At 42.2% G+C, this 18,485-nt stretch overlaps 1 protein-coding gene and 1 non-coding gene across 2 annotated transcripts in view; both read left to right on the forward strand.

Annotated features, from left to right (window-relative positions):
- The first annotated feature begins 5,300 nt into the window (after window positions 1-5,300).
- Trnag-gcc (transfer RNA glycine (anticodon GCC)) lies at window positions 5,301-5,371 on the forward strand. The gene has a single exon. It is a non-coding gene; the product is annotated as a tRNA-Gly (tRNA).
- A 5,822-nt stretch (window positions 5,372-11,193) lies between these two features.
- LOC127002675 (uncharacterized) overlaps window positions 11,194-18,485 on the forward strand; it is a 56,120-nt gene continuing 48,828 nt past the window's right edge. The window contains exon 1 of the mRNA XM_050868728.1: window positions 11,194-11,293. The gene's annotated coding sequence lies outside the window, so the exon portion shown is untranslated. The remainder of the gene's footprint in view (window positions 11,294-18,485) is intronic.

An 18,485-nucleotide genomic window follows, 5' to 3' on the forward strand; every position in this document is an offset into this window, starting at 1 on the left:
TGAAAGAAAGCTGTCTGTCTGTCTGCGTTTGCTTGTCTGGCCCCTCTCTCTCTCTCTCTCTCTCTCTCTCTCTCTCTCTCTCTCTCTCTCTCTCTGTATCTATCTATCTATTTATCTATCACACACACACACACACACACACACACACACACACACACACACACACAAGATGGCGCCACTATAAACACTCGCCTGCGCCAGAACGGGCTGGGCCGACCATCAGGCCGCACCGGGAAGATGCCTATCGGCGCAATAGGCAACAACGTAAAACACACACACACACACACACACACACACACACACACACACACACACACACACACACACACACACACACTTTCACACTTCAAGGAAAAACAATATAATTAGGCAAATCTATCAAGGAATGTGAAGAAAGTCGGTCAAGGGGACAACTTACAGAGAGAGAGAGAGAGAGAGAGAGAGAGAGAGTAAATATTTGGGAAGACATAGACGTGAATTAACAAAAAAAAAAAAAATAGAAAGGCGTTTAAAGCGAATACGAAATTAGTGATGCGATGTAAGCAATCAATGGAGGATGAGAGAGAGAGAGAGAGAGAGAGAGAGAGAGAGAGAGAGAGAGAGAGAGAGAGAGAGAGAGAGAGAGAGAGAGAGAGAGAGAGAGAGAGAGAGAGAGAGAGAGAGAGAGAGAGAGAGAGAGAGAGAGAGATGATGAAAAAGCGTGTCTTTCGCAGCTTTCTATAGATTTTCGGATACGCTTGGAAAATTCTCCCCCTCCCCCCTCCCCCCTGCCCCCTCCCCTACTACTACTACTACTACTACTACTACTACTACTACTACTACTATCAATTATTTATTCAGTTTTCTTTTTTTTAATCATACAGTGTCATATTTTTTTTGTAATTTTGTCTTTTCGTTTTATCGTGGTTGTTTTTATTTTTTCTTTCTTTCTATCAATCTTTCTTTCTTTCTTTATTTCTCTCTTTCCTTCATTCTTTTCTCCCTTCCTTCCTTTCTTCCTTCCTTTCTTTGTATACTTAATTGTTGTAGTTTTTTTTATCATCTCATTCCTACTTAATTTCTTTACTCTCTTTTTCTCTCCTCCAGGTAAGTGTTATACGGACGAAGGTAAGGACAACACCTGCAGGACGCCTAATTAACGAGGAGGGACAGTGAACAGGTAATGGTGTCGATGGTGGTGATGATGATGATGATGATGATATGTAATTTTATATAACACCATTTTGTTTTCTCTTACTTGTTTGTTTGTTTATGTTTCTTTTTGTCTGTGTATTTACTTATTTTCTTAACTAATTTGCATCTCGTTTTGTTTTCCTTATATAGATTGATGTGTTTTTTGGTTATTTTTTCCTTTACATTAATTTTGACATATACAACCTCAGTTTACCTAATTTCATATACTATAAGAAATACTTCCTTTTCTTCTTCTTCTTCCTCCTCCTCCTCCTCCTCCTCCTCCTCCTTTTTCTTCCCTTCCTCCTTCTGAAAAAGATAAACACTCCTTAGTATAGAAAATTCCCACGTTGCTCATTCTATCCCTCCTCCTCCTCTTCCTCCTCCTCCTCCAGCTGGCCCCATCCATACAAGCAGAGCAACACACACACACACACACACACACACACACACACACACACACACACACACACACACACACACACACACACACACACACACACACACACACTTCGGGAATGAATGGAATACCTGCGGCGGCCAGTCCCGTTACGCCGTTCCCCCGGGCGCTGTTTTCACCCCCTCCCTTTGCCTGACACACGACGGGAAGGGGGTGACGGAAGGGGCATGAGAGAAGGGGGTTATTGAAAGGGATATAAGGGAAGGGGGTATCAGGAAATGGGACATGGGAGGATTAAGGGTGAGTATGTAGTTGAAAAGGAGGATGAAGAGGCGTTTAAGGGAAAGGGTTGATTGAAAGGGGTATGAGTGAAGGGGTGTTATTGAAAGGGGAATGAGGGGAAGAGGGTAGCTGAAAAAGGATATTTGAGAAGGGGAAACGGAAGGGGGTATAAAGGAATGGGAGATGGAAAAGGTGGGGGGGGTGAGGATTTGGAGGGAAAGGAGTATGAGGGGAAGGATATGAGGGAAGGGGTGTAAGGGAAGGAGGGGGTGAGGATATAGAAGAAGAAGAATAAGGAGGAGGAGGAGAAGTAGAGGGAAGGGGATAATTGACATGGGTTAAGGGAAGAGCAATGACCGAGAGGGGTGTAAGGGAAGGGGGTGATTGTAGGGGGGATAAAGGAAGGGGAGAAGTAGAAGTAGTGGTGAGGATGTAGAGGGGAGAGAAGGAGAAGGAGGAGGAGACTGAAGAAGATGATGTCATAGGATGGAAGTAGAAGTGGATATAAAAAAGGAGAGGGAGAGGATGAGAAGAGGAATGAGGGAGATGGAAAAATAGGGGTATGGAGAGGGAAGAGGAAGAGGAGGAGGAGGAGGAGGAGGAGGAGGAGATTGGGAGGAGGATGTCAGAGGGAATATATGTTAAGTGGAATAAAAGAGAAAAGGGAGAGATTGAAAATGCAAAAAGGTATAAAATTAAGGAGAAAATAAATAAAAAGGAATGATTATGTAGAGGGAAAGGAGAAATAAACAAGAGAATTAAGAACGACTGCAATGATGATAGAGAATAGAAGAGGGAGAAGAAGAGAAAAGAGAGAGATTGAAAATGCAAAAAGGTATAAAATTAAGGAGAAAATAAATAAAAATGAATGATTATGTAGAGGAAAAGGATAAATAAACAAGAGAATTAAGGACGACTGCAAAGATGATAGAGAATAGAAGAAGAAGAAGAAGAGAAAAGGGGGAGATATTGAGAATGCGAAGAGAGGATGATTATGTAACGGGAAAGGAAGGAGAGAAGAAGGAAGAGGAGGAGGGGGAGGAGGAGGAGACCTGATAAAGATGATGTCTAAAGGAATGGATGGAAGCACAAGCGTTTATAAAGAGGAAGAGGGAAGGGGAGACGGAAGAGCAAGGAAGGAAGAAGAGGAAGAGAAAGAGGAGGAGGAGGATTGCAAGAGATGATGTCATACGAAATAGATGGGAGTAGGCGTGCGCATGAGGGAGAGAGAGAGAGAGAGAGATTGAGGGTCCTAAGGGGAAGGAGTATAATTCAAGAGGTAGTACAGAAAGCCTTAGACAGGAGTAATGGAGAAGTATACAATAAAGAGGAGTGATGAACAGGGACTTGGGGAAGGTGATGAACGAGCCAGGAAGTACGGTAATGAAGAGGAGCTGAAGGAAGGAAAGATAAAGGATAGGAGGAAGGAGGGAAGGGATGATAAAAGATATGAAGAGAGAGGACTGAAAAGACTTAGCAAGAGAAGATAAGGAAGATGTTATAGGAAGGAAGAGGTTTTGATCATCTTTTTTTCTTCTTGTTTTTTTACTAAGAGGAGTTAATATATTTGCTTAAAAGAGAGAGTTTGAGAGAATGCGAAGAGATTGGAGAAGGGAAAGCAGGTAGAGATAAAGGATAAAGAGAGAGAGAGAGAGAGAGAGAGAGAGAGAGAGAGAGAGAGACGAAAAGGAAGCTTGAAGGAATAAATTGGAGGAACTTAGGTTACGCTATGTGTGTGTGTGTGTGTGTGTGTGTGTGTGTGTGTGTGTGTGTGTGTGTGTGTGTGTGTGTGTGTGTGTGTGTGTGTGTGTGTGTGTTAATTAATGAAGAGGAAATGTTGGTATTTAAATCTGTCTCCTTATTCCTGTTTTTATCATGCTCTGTACTTTCTCCCATTCGTAACTTTAATTAGTAGAGATGTGTGTGTGTGTGTGTGTGTGTGTGTGTGTGTGTGTGTGTGTGTGTGTGTGTGTGTGTGTGTGTGTGTGTGTGTGTGTGTGTGTGTACCTTCTACCCACTGCAATGCTTGTGACATGCCATAAAAACTTTATCTTTCCCTCTCTCTCTCTCTCTCTCGCGGGAATGTCTGAGAATGTCTGAACGATGACGTGTATATGTATGTGTGTGTGTGTGTGTGTGTGTGCGTGCGCGGAAGTTCACATAACTCTCAACTTGACCGTTCCGGCGTTTTCTTACGTGACAGAGAGAGAGAGAGAGAGAGAGAGAGAGAGAGAGAGAGAGAGAGAGAGAGAGCTCCACCTACTTCTGACGGAGGTGTGTCCTGGACCCACCACCCCCCTGATATCCTCCCACACCCTGCTACACCAGTGACCCTGATATACCTTACACACCCCTGCTACAGTGAACTCCTCCTCCTCCTCCTCCTCCAGCTTCTCCACCTGGCCCTCTTCCACCTCCGCATCCCTCTTCCACCTGACATTCCTCTTCTTCCGAATCTTCTTTTATTTTAATTTTCTTCCTCTTCCGCTTTTTTTCTCTTTTTTTCTTTTTTCCTTTTCTTCTTCTTCCTCTTCTTCTTCTTCTTCTTCTTCTTCTTCTTCTTCTTCTTCATCTTCTTCTTCTTCTTCTTCATCTTCTTCTTCTTCTAACTCCTCCTCCTCCTCCTCCTCCTCCTCCTCAATTAAAATACTATTCAGAGAGAAAGTCAAAAGGAAATTACCGAAATAACTGGACATGACACACACACACACACACACACACACACACACACACACACACACACACACACACACACACACTCCACATCCTTAATGCTCTCTCTCTCTCTCTCTCTCTCTCTCTCTCTCATTATATCACTTAACATCCTAATAAGTCTTTTATCTATATCATCTTATAAACACAAACTCATCATCATCATCATCACCACTATCATCACCATCTCACGTTACTCCATCACCTCTTGTCATCACCATCATCATCATCACAATCATCACCATCATCATCAACAACACCTATACACAATTCTATTTAATATGATGCAAAGCGCCTCTTCCCTTCCCTCTCCCTTCTCTTTTCCTTCCCTCCCTTCCTTATCTCTCTCCCTCCCTCCCTCTCATCATCCCTTCCGGTCCTTCCTCTTTAAATCAGATCTCATTTCAGTTATCACTTTATGGAGAAGGAGGAGGAGGAGGAGGAGGAGGAGGAGGAAAAATATAACATTGAAAGGAAAGAATCAGAAAGGAAAACAAATAATGAAAATGCAAAAAAGGAGGAAAAGAGAGAGAGAGAGAGAGAGAGAGAGAGAGAGAGAGAGAGAGAGAGAGAGAGAGAGAGAGAGAGAGAGAGAGAGAGAGAGAGAGAGAGAGAGAGAGAGAGAGAGAGAGAGAGAGAGAGAGAGAGAGAGAGTGTGTGTGTGTGTGTGTGTGTGTGTGTGTGTGTGTGTAGGGTGAGAAATTTATATGCTTGTATCTCCACACTTTCCCAAGCATCGGTGGTTCAGTGGTAGAATTCTCGCCTGCCACGCGGGAGGCCCGGGTTCGATTCCCGGCCGATGCACACTCCTTTTATTTTTGTTATCTTATTCTTTCCCTGTACACTTGATGAACAGAGTAAGCTTTATGTCATCCCCAATGTGACTTAGATGGGAAAGGAAAGCAAATGTAAATCGTTCTAACTCTCAATCTTCCTTCAATATCTTTTCATCAGTGTTTTCTCCTCGTCTTTTTTCTCTTTTTTCATTATCAGCCTTATGTCATCCCCAATGTGACTTAAGTGGGAAAGGAAAGCAAATATAAATCGTTCTAACAGTCTATCTTCCTTCAATATCTTTTCATCAGTGCTTTCTTCTCGTTTCTTTTTTCTGTTTTTCATTGTCAGCCTTATGTCATCCCCAATGTGACTTACGTGGGAAAGGAAAGCAAATATAAATCGTTCTAACACTCTATCTTCCTTCAATATCTTTTCATCCTTGCTTTCTTCTCCTCGTCTTTTTTTTTCAGTTTTCCTTTTCATATCCAGAACAGTTTTACATTCAACGCTTAGAACTCAATCAGGGTATAAATCAAGTGTCATATATAGTGTCCTAATGACCCCTTCGATTACACTTGCTATTTGCCTTACTCGAAAATACATTAAAAGTAAAATTCTTAGGAGTTTTTTATGTAAATTTCACAATAATGAGCCAAGCGAAAGTTTCTTGCTTGGGCTGTTATGTGTATGTGTGTGTGTGTGTGTGTGTGTGTGTGTGTGTCTGTGTGTGTGTGTGTGTGTGTGTGTGTGTGTGTGTGTGTGTGTGTGTGTGTGTGTGTGTGTGTGTGTGTGTGTCGCAGAGGAAGATTTAATATGACCGCAAATCTGAAGAAAGTGAGATGAGATGAGATGAGAGAGATAATTATTGAAGATGCAGGGGAGGAGGAAGAGGAGGAGAAGGAGGAGGAGGAGGGGGAAATATGTCTTGCGTTGCTTCCTTATTTGCGAAGAAAATATTTGATAGAAAGCTACAGAGAGAGAGAGAGAGAGAGAGAGAGAGAGAGAGAGAGAGAGAGAGAGAGAGAGAGAGAGAGAGAGAGAGAGAGAGAGAGAGAGAGAGAGAGAGAGAGAGAGAGAGAGAGAGAGAGAGAGAGAGAGAGAGAGTCATAATTCTTATCTGTACTTGTGGGAAACGGATGAAAAATGACGATGATGATGATGACGATGAAGATGAGGGGATGAAGATGATACTACTACTATTACTTTTACTACTACTACTACTACTACTACTACTACTACTACTACTACTACCACCACTGTCACCTCCATCACCATTACCACCAACAACACCACCACAAGAATTTTTACCACACCCAAAAACCACAACTTAAAACAATCATCACCACCACCACCACCACCTCCACCACCACCACCACCACCACCGCCACCACCACCAGCAATAAGTGACCAGCTGACCAAGATGAAGACGAAGAAGAAATTGAAACAGCGGGTCAGTCAGTGGATGGGGAGGGGGGAAGGGGCGGGGAGGGGGGCCAGGTGTGTGTACAGGTAAGCAGGTAGATCCAGGTCAAGCCGATTGTGGGTCAGGTTCGGTTACGCACATACACACGCACAAACTCACTTGCACACACACTCACACACACACACACACATATTTACCTTTTCTCGTGAGCACTTTCCTTCGCTCGGTCAGGACACGGCCTTCCTGTATCCTTGAGCTTGTGTCAGTGCCTGTGTCCACCCCGTGTCCAAATCAATTCCAGGACATGATTACCTTAAAGCCCATGTCCATTTTGCATCGTTTAAGTTATAAGACATTGCCCTCTCCTCCCGAAATTGACCTCTCTTTCGGCCACCTCTTTTGATTCTTTTTTAGGAGCAGCGAGTAGCGGTCTTTTTTTTATTATTGTTTCCTTTTTTTTTGTGCCCTTGAGCTGCCTCCTTTGTATCCTTGCCCTCAAATACAGTACATGCCCACCGTAGCAAGGCCATACATTTTAAAGACCATGTTCTTTCTGTATTAATTATAAGTCAGTGCCAATCCATGTCCCTCCCAACGCATGTCTTATATTTGGGGGCCAGTGAGTGCGCTCGTGTCCATTGCATGTCCCATCAAATACAAGACATGCTCACCGTGAAGCCAATGTCCATTTTTGTATCATTTAAGGTATAAGACATTGCCAACCCATGTCCTATTGTATATATCAGCACTGGCTCCCTCTCTCTACACCAACGAGGCCTTTCTATAGAATTTTATCAACTCTGTATATATGCCAGTATAGACCCACACTGACTCTCTCTCTATACATCGTCATCGTCAAACACTGAATGAAAATAATGTAAAGAAAACTAATATTATACAACTGTAGCTATAAATAAGTGTTCAAATGTTCATTGCCTGACTGTGTACACCAACTCAATCTCTCTATATAAATCAACACGCGGGACTTTCCCTTAACATCTATCAACATTCTATCAACATCAAATATTTACGGAAAGAACACATAATAAACATCTAAGTACACGAACAGGATGAATGGCATAGCGTCTCCAGAGGTCGTAGTCTTCCCCCCACGAGACGAACCAGACGAGGAGACAGCGAAGAGACACACACACACATACAAACACACGAACACACACACAAATGGAGAGACTAGGCCAGGTGGGGGAGGTGTAGAAAGAAGAGGAGGAAGAAGAGGAAGATGAAGTAGAGGTAGAGGTAGAAGGATAGAGAAAGAGAGACAAACACGAAGAGAAAGACAAACACAGAAACAGAGACAGAGAGAGAGAAAGAGAGAGACAGACAGAAAGAGGGAAAACACACACACACACACACACACACACACACACACACACACACACACACACACACACACACACACACACACACACACCAGAAGTTGAAGAAAGAGGAGGAGAAGGAGGTAGATATGTCGAAAGAATGAGGAGGAGGAGGAGGAGGAGGAGGTAGATATGTCGGAAGAGGAGACCAGTAGGAGAAGGAGGAGAAGGAATCAAGGAATGGGAGAAACAGGGGGAAGAGGAAGCTAGTAGGAGGAGGAGGAGGAGGGGGAGGTGATGTCAGAATGGGAGACCAGGAGAAGGAGGAGGTGGAAGAAGAGGAAGCTATAGGAAGGGAGAGAAATAGAAGGAGGGGGAGGAGTTATCTAGTAGGGGGAAAGCGCTTCGTGGGAGGAACACCCGGAAATCATCGCATGGGTCCGCCGTATACTTTCTCTCGGATGAATGATAAAAATCCCGCCTTGAGTTTACACATAGACGGCCCATCCATCCCAGGGCTCGCGAGGGGGGGCGGGGATAGGAGGACTTTACGCACACACACTCATACATACATACTTTCTTTCATACATACATAGACACAGAGAGATGGTGTGTGTGGTGTGTGAGGTTCTGGCAGTACCCATAGATCGACGAAAAGGAGCGCTTATAACATGTGATCAGGCCGTGGTGGATTACATACCTGCATACCTCACTTGAGTTTATGTTTGTCTTTTCCATTTGATGTTTTTTTCTGATTTTAAGGAAGATTTCAAAAAAGGACACTTAGTAGAAATTCTCCTTCTCCCCCCCCCCAAAAAAAAAAAGTGTAGGTATTAGATTTACATAAAAACATCGGAATTATAAATCATCATAGTCATAAATAGATAAATTGATAGATAAATAGACAAGTAAATCAAAATAAGTAAATATGTATGTATGTATGTATGTATGTATGTATGCCCTTATGTGTGTAATTAAATGATTAGGATATTTAATCAATCGGTTATTTTATCAGTCAATATATCGATCAATCCGTCAATCACGTAATCAGTCAATCAGGCAATCAATCAGTCAGTCAGTCAGTCAGTCAGTAAGTTAGTCAGTCACGTAATCAATCAATCAGGCAATCAATCAGTCAGTCAGTCAGTCAGTAAGTTAGTCAATCAATCAGTCAATCAATCACTCAGTCTAACAGTCAATGATTTCCGTCAAATGATCAACTGAACAGTCAATCAGTCAGTCAATCAGTCAGTCAGTCAATCAGTCAGTCAATCAGTCAGTCAGTCAGTCAATCAGTCAGTCAATCAATCAGTCAGTCAATCAGTCAGTCAGTCAGTCAATCAGTCAGTCAATCAGTCAGTCAGTTAATTATCAATCAGTCAGTCAATCAGTCAGTCAGTCAACCAGTCAACCAAACAATCAATACAAATCACAATACCAGTCAACCGTCACCCTCGGCAGTCATGTCTATCCTCAGCATACCTATTCCCGCGACTCTCCGCCTCGTTACGTGCGTTATGTGTGTGTAGGGAAGGAGGTTCAGCGTCCCCTAAATGTTACGTGTAATTACTGTACCGCGACGACCATTTCTTCTGTAACGTTGTGTGCCGTGTCTTCTTTGCTGCGTCTGCCGTGGAAGTCGGCGGAAGGCTGCGGGGGTTTCTTTGGTTCCATTTCATGTTAAAGGTAAAATTGGGAGCATACGATATAGCTGCGCTCGGCGGCGGGGCTCATCTCCGTCCCGTTGGTCCTTTTACCCTGTGGTGAGAGAGAACCCCAAACCCGACACAGGGCCAAGGTTAAATCTGGGTTACCACAGTTTACCTTGCCCACAGTTTACCTTGCCCACAGTTTATCTCCATGCCCACAGTGTATCTTTTAGCTGCTTCCTTTTTTCTCTTCCTTTAATATTTTTCTGTATGTGATTGATAATTTTTTCGCCTTTTTTTTCGCGAAGTAACAAGTCTGATTTTATGTTATGTGCAAGAAGGACGATTTGATTTCTTATATGAGGTATCTATTTCAATACCCAATAGTTTTTGCCTTCTTTACTTTCTTTTTTATGTATGGAATTTATAAGTTTGATTTAGTATTTTAGTGTTGCTGTATGCTTTTGAAAATTCGCTCATATGGATAAACAAATGCTTCTTTGGTCATTTATGTGATAGCAAATTTGTCACCTGAGTGGATGTTGCATAAAACAGAGATCTTTTTTTGACTGGATTTGTTTTCATGCATCAAGTTAAACCCAAGTCACATATAAGGATGATGATGTTATAGTTTCACGTTAGGCTGCATTTCCACCACCTATATAAAATGCTTTTCAGGGAGTCAAATTATGTTCCGTGCTTTCACTCGGTCACTATTATGCTGTGGTTCCTGAGAGACTACGGTGTGTTATGTGGTTCCGGCCAGACTATGTTATGCCATGTGGTTTAGGCGAGGGCTTATAATGTTACGCGTTCTAGGGTGTGTTGCGACTTAAAGAGGGGAGTCTCGTCTGGAGTGTGGTGGCCAGGTGGTGTGTGTGTGTGTGTGTGTGTGTGTGTGTGTATATTTGGAGACCCCCTTCCCCGCACACACCTACCCCCCCCCCCCCCCCCACAACACACACACAGATATTCATGCAAAATACTTAACCCTCATTTGCTTGATCGATGTTGGAATATCTCTCTCTCTCTCTCATGCACTCACGCACAAGCTAGAAACAATGATAATAACTAAACTCGTAAATCGACTACACACACACACACACACACACACACACACACACACACACACATACAGTGGAATTCTACTGGACACACCACTACTAGCACGAGAGAGAGAGAGAGAGAGAGAGAGAGAGAGAGAGAGAGAGAGAGAGAGAGAGAGAGAGAGAGAGAGAAGAGGGGGGCGGGGCGGGCCATAGCAGAGGGCGGTGCCAAAATGTATGGACGGGATGGGAATGTAGGTGAGGGGGCGGGGCTTACACATGACGTCACCGCAACTCCCTGACCTCCCACCAATGAGCGCGCGGGGAGCTCATGACATCGGCGGCTCTGGGGGCGGGGCGAGTGACGTCACTTTGGCGGGTGGTTGCTTGCTGGCTTCGAATGTGGGGTAGCCCGGCAAGTAGGTCTCTGCGAGGCAAGAGCTGCGGCATTATTAAGTTTTGAACAGCAGTGCCGTGTGGACGTACTACTATAACCCGTCTCTGAAACCCCGGTAGGTGTGGGATGTGCTGAGACGGGGAGCTGTGTGTGAGGGTGTGTGTATGTGTTGAATAGAAGCCAAGGAAAGAGAAGATCACGGGGATAGTGGAAGAGGAATATGAGTTACCAGGAGTAGGAAAAGAACATGAAGTAGCTTGGAAGTGACATGTATAGGAAGTAGAGAAGAGGAGGAAGAGGAAGCGGATGAAAAAGGTGTGGATATGTTAGGTAGTCAGTCAGTCGGTCAGTCAGTCTTCCCTCGGCTCCATCACACACACACACACACATATACACACAAATAGATTCATACACACAGCAACTTTAATACTCATAAAAACACACATACATATACACTTCAAAACCTGTGTATGTGTCTGTGTATCTGTCACATCTACACATACAAACAGATACATACAATCATCGATACTCATAAACACATACACATATATACATTGCAAAACCCGTGTATGTGTCTATGTGTATTTGTCAGTCAATCCATTCACCCTCACTACATACACACACTTACACACACACACACCTAATAAACACTAACACACATACATACACACATTCATTCTATTGTGTCATGTGCAGTGTCTTATCTTCATTATTTAACTCCCTCGTGTGAGTTTCAAAATAAAGCATCATAACATTAAAACCGGAAGAGGAAATGATAAGGATGATAGACTGATATAGTTAAAAAAGATACAGTGAAACAAACCTTCGTGATCAGACTAAAAAGTAAACAAAAATAAAACAAAACAGGATCAGATTAAAACGTAAATCCGCGTTAGCAAAGAGAAGGAAAAACAAAAGACGGAATGGTGAACTTGTGAACTTGTAACCATGAACAGTAGGAGGAGGAAGAGGCGGAGGAGGAAAAGGAAGAGGAGGAGGAGGAGGAAGAAGCCCGTATATTAACCACTCCCAAATCTACTACTACCACTTCTACTACTACTACTACTACTACTACTACTACTACTACTACTACTACTACTACTACTACTACTACTACTACTACTACTGTGTGTGTGTGTGTGTGTGTGTGTGTGTGTGTGTGTGTGTGTGTGTGTTGCTGAAAAGTGAGGTGAACGTGACAGGAAGTGAACGAGGTAAAGACATTTTGGGGAGGAAGGAGGAGGAGGAGGAGGAGGAGGAGGAGGAAGAAGAAGTAGAAGTAGAGGCAGAAGAGAGAGTGAGAAAGAGAGAGAGATACAGAGAAAGACAGACAGAAACAGAGACACAGAAAGAAAGAGAAAACACACACACACACACACACACACACACACACACACACACACACACACACACACACACACACACACGGCAGGGAAATAAAACCCCCGTTACTGAGGGAAGGGACGGCGAGGAGGAGGCGAGGCCGGAGTGACCTTGGCCATGAACAGCGGGGACTTGCACGCCGCTGAGCTGGGTGTCGAGGCAAGCCGTACACCATAGCGGGTTTGGGAAGGGAGGGGAAGAGGGTGCAGGAGGAGGAGGGAGGGGAAGAGAAGAGAAGGGAAGGAGGGCTAGGAAGAAATTTAAGAGAGGAGGAGGAATGCGATGGAGAAAAAGGAAATGGGGATGGAAGAAACGAATGGGGACAGGAGAAAGAGAAGGAGAAGGAAGGAAAGGAAGAAGGAAAGAGATAAAATGAAGAGAGGAGAAGGAATACGATGGAGAGAGAAAACGGGGATGGAAGGAACGAATGGGGACAGAAGGAGAAGGAAGGAAGAAGGAAAGGAAGGAGAGAAATGAAGTGAAGGAGGAAGAGAGGAAGGTGACATTGTAAGGATATTAGAAAGATAATTAAAAGAAACAAATTTTAGAGGTGAAAGAATAGAAGGAAAGGAAAGAAATAGAGAAACAGGAAAATTAAGTTGCTTGTAAGTGACTGTATATATGAATCTGGGAAGTCAAAATTTTAGAGGTGAAAGAACAGATGATGAAATAAATAAAGAGAGAATCATAAAACAGAGAAACAGGAGACGGAAATGGCTTGTTAGTGATTGTATAAATGAATCTGGGAAGTGAAAAGAGAAAAATGAGATAAAGGAGACATAGAAGTAGCTGATGAAAGAGAATATGAAGAGAAGGTTTGCAAGGTACTATGGGAAGTTAGGAAGAAAAGAAAGAGGAAGAAGAATACGTAGAAACAGGAGACGGAGAAAGAAGTGAGGAAAATTGAAGAATCACAAGAAAGAGAAATAGAGAAAGAAGAGAAAAAAGTTGAAGAATCACAAGAAAGAGAAATAGAGGAAGAAGAGAAAAAAAGTTGAAGAATCACAAGAGAGAAAGAGAAATAGAGGAAGAAGAGAAAAAAGTTGAAAAATCACAAGAAAGAGAAATAGAGAAAGAAGAGAAAAAAGTTGAAGAATCACAAGAAAGAGAAATAGAGAAAGAAGAGAAAAAAGTTGAAGAATCACAAGAAAGAGAAATAGAGGAAGAAGAGAAAAAAGTTGAAGAATCACAAGAGAGAAAGAGAAATAGAGGAAGAAGAGAAAAAAGTTGAAGAATCACAAGAAAGAGAAATAGAGGAAGAAGAGAAAAAAAGTTGAAGAATCACAAGAAAGAGAAATAGAGGAAGAAGAGAAAAAAGTTGAAAAATCACAAGAAAGAGAAATAGAGGAAGAAGAGAAAAAAGTTGAAAAATCACGAGAGAAAGAGAATGAGAAAGATATGAATGTGAAGAAATGTAGAAGAGTCACCAATGTCAAGTTAGAGAAGAGAGAGAAAACAAACAAACAAGCAAAAAACTAACCACTTACATTTCTCTTCATCTGATAGGCGGAGAAAAAGAGAGAAGAGGAAGGAGGAGGAGGAGGAGGAGAGGGATAAAGAAGATGTGTGTAGATAGTGAAGTCTAGCTAAATATTATGATGATGATGATGATGATGATAGTGACGGCAAGCAAACGAAATGGTGAAAGATAGTGAGGAAGAGACAGATAAAGACGATGATAGTGAGAGATTTATGAAGGTGAAGATGGTGATTATACGTTTGAATGGAAGAACATGAGTGATAGAAAGAGAGATAGAGAGAATGTGATAGTGAAGAGGAGGAGGAGGAGGAGGAGGAGGAGGAAGAGGAGGAGGAAGAAGAGAAAGCTTATGCCTATGTGTCTAAATCTACAGCTTTTGTCTCTTTTCTTACATCACTTCCTCCTCCTCCTCCTCCTCCTCCTCCTAACCGCTAGCTACGACCTCCACTCCAGCTCTCCCTCCTTCTCCTCCTTCTCTTCTTCCTCTTCCTCCTCTTCCACTTCCTCCGCAGAAGAAGGAGTAGGAGGAGGAGGAGGAGGAGAAGTAGTAGTAGCAGTAACAGGAGGAGGAGTAGAAGGAATAAAAGGAGGAAGAGGAGGAGGAGGAGGAGCAGGAGGAGGAGGAAGTCAGTGGGTCTAAGCTTGGTAAAATTCCCTTCACAACATCCTCCTCTGACCTGGGAACACGAGAGACGCCGACCTCCTTCTGCTGCCTCGCCTGCGTGTTGTTGTTGATGTTGTTGATGTTGTGGTTGTGGTGGTGGATGTAGGGAAGAAGAGGCTGTGTTGGTTTATTGTTTTGGTTTGATGTATCTGTGTTCGTGTGTGTGTGTGTGTGTGTGTGTGTGTGTGTGTGTGTGTGTGTGTGTATGTACCTGGTTGTTGGTTGCTTGGTTGTGTTTTGGTGATGCTTGGTTTGGTTACGTTATGTTATGTTAGGTTAGGGTTATGTTAGGTTAGGGTAGGGTTATGTCAGGTTAGGGTTAGGTTTGGTTAGGTTAGGTTTAAATTTATTCATCTTTTTCTTTTTTTTGTTCTTTTCTCCTCATTCTCATCTTTCCTCTTTATCTATCTGTCTATCTTTCTCTCTTACACACACACACACACACACACACACACACACACACATACACAACCGGAGCGTGACTGTTAAAACGTTCCCTTAATGGCGTGACATCAAACGTTCGTGAGGCGGAAACGTTGCCATTAGCGTTCGTATAGCGGCGCTGAAACGTGATATTGATGGAGGATGATGTAGGCGATGAAGCAGAGGAGGAGGAGGAGGAGGAGGAGGAGGAAGTAGTGATGGCAGTGGAGTTGATATGAGGAAGAGGAGGAGGAGACGGAGGAGAAGGTTACAGAAGAATGGGAGATATGGATAAAATTTCTGGATTGAGGTGACGATAGGATTGCAGAAGGAAGAGAAGGAGGAGGAGGAGGATAGATACCGTAGATAGATATAGAGACATTTTCCGCTTCGATTGGAACGATAATGATGGAGAGAAAGAGGAAGGAGAGGAGGAGGAGGAAGAGAAAAGAGAGGAGAACGAAAACAAAGACGTAGGAAGAGGAAACTAGGAAAAGCAACCACAAAAACAACAGGAAAACATAACACACACACACACACACACACACACACACACACACACACACACACACACACACACACACACACACACATTGAGTATAACCTTTCAAAATATATTCTTACTGAAGCAACAACAATTAATAACAACAATAATAACAATCAACACACATATGCCCTTTCAAAAATTTATCCTTACTGATACAACAACAATAATTACAATGATAATAATAATAAAAGAAATCACCAATCTTAATTAATGATTCATCTCCGTGATTGGGTGACATGAGTACAGACAAGGAACATCAGAGAAAGAAAAAGAAAGAAAGAAAGAAAGAAAGAAAGAAAAAGTCACTCACGCCTTAAATCTTATCCGAATCGTGACTATTAAGAGACTAGGTGACATGGGCAGTGAAATCAGTGGAGGGTACAAGTCACTATAAGGTATTGGATCCGAGAAGGGCGAGTGAGAGTATAAGGAATTGGGTTTGAGAAAAAAGATTATAAGTGATTGGGTTTGAGAAAGAGTAGTAACAGCATAAGGGACTAGGTTTGAAAGGGAGAATTTAAAGTATAGGGTGTAAGGTGTTGAGTCTAGGAAAGGGGATTAAGAGTATAGGGTATAAGGTGTTTGAATCTAGGAAGGGGAATCAAAAGTATAAGGTATTTGGTCTTGTTAGGGTCTAGGAAATAAGTATAGAGTATAAGGTATTGAATTTAGGGAGAGCAAGAGAAATTAAAAGTATAAGGTATAAGGTGTTGAATCTGGGGAGGAGAATCAAAAGTATAAGGTATTGGGTCGTGGTCTGGGTCTGGGAAATAAGAGTATAAGGTATGAGGGATAAGGTAATGGGTTTAAGGAAAGGAATTAAAGGTATACAGTATAAGGGATTGAATCTGCAAAGGAGAATCAAAAGTATAAGGTATTGGGTCGTGGTCTGGATCTGGGAAATAAGACTAAAAAGTATGAGGGATAAGGTAATGGGTTTAAGGAAAGGAATTAAAGGTATACAGTATAAGGGATTGAATCTGCAAAGGAGAATCAAAAGTATAAGGTATTGGGTCGTGGTCTGGGTCTGGGAAATAAGAGTATAAGGAATGAGGGATAAAGTAATGGGTTTAAGAAAAGGAATTAAAGGTATACAGTATAAGGGATTGAATCTGCAAAGGAGAATCAAAAGTATAAGGTATTGGGTCGTGGTCTGGGTCTGGGAAATAGGAGTATAAGGTATGGGGCATCAGGTATTGTGCATTAGGATCCCATGTGGCGCAGCTGATGGAGCGAAACAGGGCGCCACTCACATATAAGGAGAGAGAGAGAGAGAGAGAGAGAGAGAGAGAGAGAGAGAGAGAGAGAGAGAGAGAGAGAGAGAGAGAGAGAGAATGTGTCGATTTATTATGATGAGGTTCGTGATGATTGTGGTGGTGGTGATGGTGGTGGTGATGATGGTAATGGTGATGTGATAAGACCCTGGTGATGATGTATGTCCTGAGGTGGATTGATAGAGACTGCTGGTGATGATGGTGATGATGGTGGTGGTGATGGTGATGATAACAAACAGCGTACAAAAGTGGTGATGACGAACTCGTGTGATGACTGATGACGAGAATATAAAAAAAAGAAAAAAGATTATGATAACTGATGTACATTCTTGATGACTAAAGAGTAGACATAACGTGTGTGTGTGTGTGTGTGTGTGTGTGTAGCACGCATGACAAAAACATTCACACAGATCTCCAACCTCTTATCAACTTCATCCATTTATTAATCCAGTCAGCCGGTCAGTCAGTCAGCCATAAGAGTAGCCAGTCAGCCATTCCCTCAGGACACCTCTCCTTCCGAAGTTGACCTCTCTTCTGACCACTCCTCTGAGCGCTTTTTGTGGGAGCGTAGAATTGCTGGCTTTTCTTTCATTATTGTTTTTTTTTTTTTTTTGCCCTTGAGCTGCTTCCTCTGCTGTAAAAAAACTTAGAAGACATATTTACATGAAAACGCAAAGCACAACAATAACAGGATAATAAATAAACTACTACTATTCCTCCCATACTACTACTACTACTACTACTACTACTACTACTACTACTACTACTACTAACTACTACTACTATGACGAAGGCTAATACATAATGGAAGACAGACAGACGGACACACACACACAAACAATCAAGGGTAACTTTTTAAAATCTTCACAAACACGCATTTTTTTTTCACTTTGAAATTAATTCGCTAAAAAAATGCTCTTCATGTTTTTAGAGTCCAGTATATTTTTTCTTTTTTTATATATTGAAGAAAAGAAGGGAAGGATAAGGAGAGGATGAAAGGAAATAAAGGAGAATCAAATGTATAAGGTATTGGGTCGTGGTCTGGATCTGGGAAATGAAAGATAAGGGATAAGGTAATGGGTTTAAGGTAAGGAATTAAAAGTATACAGTATAAGGGATTGAATCTGCAAAGGAGAATCAAAAGTATAAGGTATTGGGTCTTGGTCTGGGTCTGGGAAATAAGAGTTAAGAAAGGAAATAGAGAAGCGAAAGAAAGAAAAGGAAAAAAGAAAAAAAAGGAATCACTATTGTAGAAAAGTAGATTAAAAAGAAAAAAAATATTATCATGAAAAAATAAAGATATTAAACGTTCATGATGCTAAGAAAACGTTATTCCCGGTAAACTTGAGGCCGTTTACCTCCCCGCCTAACAGTAACTACCCACTTATCTTGTTCAATCGGCCGCCCTCGTCATTAGACAACACCCTAATTAACCTGAAGACTCATATACACACACACACACACACACACACACACACACACACACACACACACACACACACACACACACACACACACACACACACACTCATTTGT

This window comes from Eriocheir sinensis, chromosome 2 (assembly GCF_024679095.1).
Source record: "Eriocheir sinensis breed Jianghai 21 chromosome 2, ASM2467909v1, whole genome shotgun sequence".
NCBI classification, from domain to species: Eukaryota; Metazoa; Arthropoda; class Malacostraca; order Decapoda; family Varunidae; genus Eriocheir; species Eriocheir sinensis.